This window comes from Pecten maximus, chromosome 17, assembly GCF_902652985.1.
Source record: "Pecten maximus chromosome 17, xPecMax1.1, whole genome shotgun sequence".
Taxonomy (NCBI): Eukaryota; Metazoa; Mollusca; class Bivalvia; order Pectinida; family Pectinidae; genus Pecten; species Pecten maximus.
Window position 1 is genome coordinate 11443839 of NC_047031.1, and position 6014 is coordinate 11449852.

The 6014-nt window shown below is 36.3% G+C and overlaps 1 long non-coding RNA gene across 1 annotated transcript; it reads left to right on the plus strand.

Annotated features, from left to right (window-relative positions):
* Window positions 1-4287: 4287 nt before the first annotated feature.
* LOC117315359 lies at window positions 4288-5768 on the plus strand. The gene is made up of 3 exons (XR_004529688.1): window positions 4288-4321; window positions 4610-4726; window positions 5712-5768. It is a non-coding gene; the product is annotated as an uncharacterized LOC117315359 (long non-coding RNA).
* The last annotated feature ends 246 nt before the right edge of the window (window positions 5769-6014 follow it).

The window sequence follows — 6014 nt, forward strand, 5'->3', positions numbered from 1 at the left end:
GATACATATCTTTTAAAACTGTCTCTATAACTTAAAATGTCTACTTTATTTATACGTATATTGTTGTTCGACATAATTTTAACGATATTCGAAATTAGTTTAAACAGTAATTTATTCAATTCATAGACATTACATACAAATATACAAAATAACAGTTCATAATTTGCAAAAGGTTCTTGGAAACAAGCTTAAAGTTTATATCACTCCATACGGCTGTCAATTAAGTTTCTATTTAACAAGTGTTCTTTTAATATACTGCAATGTAAGCGAAGTCTCGTGTGTAAAATTTGCAATTTACGTTTTCCATAGTTTTTGTATGAAGGAGGACGTGTAAGATTTCTATTAAGGATTTTTTAAGTTTGTCATTATTTCTTATTTCTGGAGGTACCGAGTTCCATGATTTTACAGCTGACGGCAAGAAAGATGATTTAAAATAATTTGTTTTTGTCTGAACTGATAAGAGCTGATCAGCTTGTCTGGTTCTATAATCATGAAGATCTGAGTGTAAGGAAGGTACAAGGGAACATATAGTTTGGTGTTTTATTGTGAAACATTTTGTGAAATTGGACAATTTTATGCTGTTTTCTTCGATCTGATAATTTTTTGTCTTTATATAACAGTTCTATGTTAACAATTTTTGTAGCACCTGTCACTATCCTGCCAGCTTCAATTTGAACTTGCTCTATTTTGTTTATAAGATATTGTGGTAGTGCATCCCAAACAATATCGGCAATATGTTGTGAATGTTATGAATGTATGTGAAAAATTATATGTGTATGTAACAACTTGATTTTAACATGATATACAGACGTTTATATTTACATATACGCTTTGCTTAAAATTAAAGAAGACTTTTGTCTAAGAATTATTTCATACTATTTTTATACATCGACTTCACGAATTGCTTGTTATATAATCAATATTCTACGTAATAAATTATCTTTAAATTAACCAGGTCTTTGTTGTTCCTTGACATTATATGCATTAAGGGGAGATAACCGCTACTGAAGTTAGAGTGTATGTGTACATTAGATCGATTCATGGTGCTTTACGCGACAATGGTGCACTAAAATATTGATTTTACAAGTTCACTTTCCCAAATTATAAGCTTTAAGTATGATTTTGTTAGATTTACATAGTAGATTGAGGTAGATTTGGGTAGATTTGTGTGGATTTGGGTAGATTTGGGTAGATTTGGGTAATTTGTTGTTCAGGGTCCGCCTAAAGACCTGAATCTGGACTTGAATGGGTTTTAAAGGTGTTTGTTGCTTATAAAAATGTGTTATTTCTCTATGTTTTATGCAAGAAGGGGTGTTATTACCTGTTGAAACACCAGTTCAGTTGAAAAAACTAATTTGAATGATGTTTTAAAGGCTCGATAAATGAGCCGCTAATCGAACCGACAAACACGGCGGACCTGAATGGGATCGAGTGGACCTGAACGGGATTATAGCTGTATTAGTTTGTGTAATATTTTTGTGCATAATGCAAGAAAAAATGTTATTTCATAGTAAAATTTTCTATAAGCTCGTGTCTTTTGTAACTTTATAAAAATAACTTACTCGTGTGAAATAAATTCCATATCCAACAACCACTCGCTTTGTAACCTCTATTTACTTCATATGTTATTGAAACATGTTTAAAATGTACTGCAGTTTATTGAGGAATTTCAAATAAAATGATTATTTCATTATGTATTTCTGTACAGAGATGATTAACCTTGAAGGTAGTTTAAACAATGTATAAAAATCATGTCATGTTAATTATTGATAAGTAGTAGTAAATTAGGTGTATCGAACGGTCCCTCTAGTCCCCCTAGAAGGGACTACACGGACCATAATTAGAACAGGGACTAACATGATCTATAGATATGAGGGACCATTATGAGAACAGGGACTAGCATGATCTATAGATATGAGGGACCATAATTAGAACAGGGACTAGCATGATCTATAGATATGAGGGACCATAATTAGAACAGGGACTAGCATGATCTATAGATATGAGGGACCATAATTAGAACAGGGACTAGCATGATCTATAGATATGAGGGACCATAATTAAAACAGGGACTAACCTAATCTATAGATATGAGGGACCACACGGACCATAATTAGAACAGGGACTAACATGATCTATAGATATGAGAGACCATAATTAGAACAGGGACTAACATTATCTATAGATCAGGTTAGTCCCTGTTATAATGGATATAAATACATGGACTCGGTTAGAAACAGTCGATGGCTCAAGCTCAGGTCGATCAGATCAAGAAAGAAGACGTCAGCGTAACAGAAATTTCAAGTAACGAAGTCGTTTGTCGTCTCAGTCCTACACAGGAAATCATCGTCAGAAAAATCAAAGGTAAGACCAGAATTTGTTTGCTTGAAGAGGGAAAGAAAACGAGACAAAATAAAGAAATATACGAAGAAAATTGGCAGAGTGAAATCAAATGATTTCATTTGATTAAATGGATGCTGCTACATCTCGCCCAGTCCATCAATATATGACCAGCTGTGTCGATCGCCTGATGACATTTCATAAATGGAACTGTAAACTTCGTCAAACTCCATATCAATTAGCCATAGGTGGATTATTTTATCGAGGTGTCAAAGATTATGTGACTTGTTATAAGTGTGGAAAAACATTGAAATATTGGAAACATAGAAACTTTTCCCTTGAATGTACCGAGGAACATTGCCCTTTACTGCACTAGCACAGTTAAATTAGATATGGAGTCATCGGAAGACATCAGTATGCATAGCTTACTAAAGCTGACGTATGCGAATCATATAAGAGAAATCATGAGAGAAAGACAATGTCAGTTGGCAGATGCTTTTATTCATTTGGATGATGTTATCGCGATTTTATTCGAGAAACAATCTGCTTTGAAATTCAGAGAGGAATAAGAAACGCTTATATAGGACAATTATGTAATGTCGAATGGAGAGTGACTGAACTCAAAACGGAAAAATGGAAAAAATGTATTATTAAAATGGTCAAACCATGAATCGTGTAGAAGACTGGTTTCATAAATCATTGTAAAAAGTTGTAAAAAATTGTAAAACACTTTGTAATAAAACACTGAATATGATACATGACTATCTCATTATCTTTCAAAATGTTAACCGAGGAAGAGAAGCGACGTATAGATGATGTATATTACAACCTCGAAAACGGAGGTGGATTTATGAGTCCAACGAAAGTTCATCAAGTATTGAGATCTCAAGGATTCACATCACCGGGTCTGTACAAGATTAGAGGATATATTCAGTCTAGACGATTACAGTTTACAAAAGCCAGTTAAGCGTTCATTTAACAAAGTACGAGTGGAAGTAGCCGGTTCATACGAGCAATTTCAGGCCGATCTTGCCGACGTATCGAATCTCTCTAAACAGAACGGCAGTATTCGATTCCTGCTGGTTGTCATAGACGTATTCAGTCGATTCTTGTGGGTGGAACCTACAAAAACAAAAACGACGAAAGACGTATTAGATACTTTTAGAATGATATGCAGTCGCGCAAAAACTCCAAGTAACGCATCGTTTGATCCAGTCCTTGGGCTATGTTTGCCCATACCCCCTTCATCGTCCTGATTCCATAGTTGCGTGGTAAGCTGAGCAGTCTTTGATTCCTTGGAATTTTTCAGTAAACTTTGTATGTATGCCTTGTAAGGATAATGACTCGTCGTAGATACGATGGTCTTACCCTGCAAAGTAACGTCCACTTGTGAAAATAAGGAGGGTAAAAATAAATTGACAGGTCCTACATCTTCAGCTAAAGCGATGGCGCTTCCGTCCGCTTTCGTTATTTTTACCTTAGCATATATCAGACTATTACGAAAATGTATTAATTCCAAACCGTTTTGCCCGGAAACTATAAATTTCACCACAGAATCACTCGTAATCTGAGATATTAGTAACACATCTTGATAATAAACATTTTCCACGGCTGTCTGTGTTGGTGGAAGGTCGAATATGGCCAATTCTGAAGGCTGTGCTTCTCTGAAGAAATCTTTGTTTAACGCAGCATTGAGATATTAGATTCTTATTGGTCTTCTTCGCGGATTTCCTTTTTGTTCTTAGCGTTGATTTGCCTTTTTTCACTGTATTTGCCTTAGCCTTACTTGTTTTACGTTTCTTCAGCTGTATCCGTTTTACTTTACTTGATTTCTGTTTCTTCAGCTGTACAGTGTGTACTCGTCGCCGTTTCCTGACAGACTGACTACGTTTTGGAGCACGCTTTCTTTTCATCTGAGATTTGGCTTGTTCGACGACTTGCTGTGTGGGAGAGACCATGTTAGGGTTTACCTTGCGTGCAGGTAAGGATTTTTCTCCTTCTCTATCGTTTTTGTCTATTGGAATCATAAATTCGTTCGCATTGTGTGAAATTCCTCCACCAAATTGTTTTACGTTCCGTTTGGTATAGTTTACATAAGCGTTTTCTTTTCCATGCACCACCTCCTGATAATACTTCATCCATTCACCAACATTGGGTACATACATCTTTGAAACGTTCATGATAGGAAAGGATATTGTTTAAAGTGAAGTGTAAGCGTTGTCTGATCTTATAACAAATTCTACGTCTCTAACTTCCGACTTTTTCACAGGAACGTAGTATGGAACATCGAACGATTGAGACCAGTTACATATCCTTATTGCTCTGACCGGGCGTAGGAGCGTTTCCTTTTCACCATCGACGAAGCTGTCGTCACAGATGTCGCTGTGTAAGTAAAAGTTTTGCCGAGTCTTCGTTCCGCTCGTAGCTAAAGTAATGTCCACTAAGGCTACTTTCCAAGTCCCATGCAGATTTAGTGGTGTCTGGAAATGTGTGCCGAAATGATAAGGCTTATTTTGCGGAAAGTAGTTTGTGCTTCTGTCGCTGTGAATGACTATGTAATGTGACATCTTAGGTTTTGCTCACGTCTCTGATATCTTTCTCTGCTATCCAATGATTATATTTAGACGGCCAACCCTCAAATTTTACTAACCATTCGATTTGACCGTTCTTTTTGCGCTTTTGAAGTTTTTCCTCTATATACCATAACGCGTCTTCGTCCTTATCCACTCTCTGTAGTTCGGATTGATAAAAGTTTCCAATGATTGGTTCGTTTAAAAAGTCTGATAATTGATACTGGGGTATGCCTTGACGCAAGAAACGTTTGTTGATCTTGAATATCTCAGATGACCATTGCTGCTGGTAGGCTTGCTTAAATTGCTGTTTTAAGTGCGAGATTCTGGCCAGACTTCCAATCTTAAACCTGAAGATTTGTTTCCGTTTAGTCATTGCATTCTTTGATGTAATGGTTTTCTTTTTGGGACATTTATTTCTGAGGTACATGTATGCAAAGAGATCAGCCTGATTTGTTTTGTTTACGTCTTTTGGTGCTGTACCATTTAGTGATCTATGAGGTGTTGTGTTATAACTTTTAACGAAATCCTGTAATTTGTCTACCTATTCGTAAGTTCTGTATTTGGTAAAGTACCTATACATCATGGTTTTTAGCGTTCTGATCACGCGCTCAACGATAGAGGCTTTCTGTTCATTGTGACTAGTGTAATATTTGATACCATTATCTTCACAATACTGCCTCATTAATATTCCGGTAAATTCTTTACCTGCATCGGTATATAGACGTTTTGGAGTTTTTACGCGACTGCATATCTTTCTAAAAGCATCTAATACGTCTTTCGTCGTTTTTGTTTTTGTAGGTTCCACCCACAAGAATCGACTGAATACGTCTATGACAACCAGCAGGAATCGAATACTGCCGTTCTGTTTAGAGAGTTTCGATACGTCGGCAAGATCGGCCTGAAATTGTTCGTATGAACCGGCTACTTCCACTCGTGCTTTGTTAAATGAACGCTTAACTGGCTTTTGTAAACTGTAATCGTCTAGACTCTGAATATATCCTCTAATCTTGTACAGACCCGGTGATGTGAATCCTTGAGATCTCAATACTTGATGAACTTTCGTTGGACTCATAAATCCACCTCCGTTTTCGAGGTTGTAAT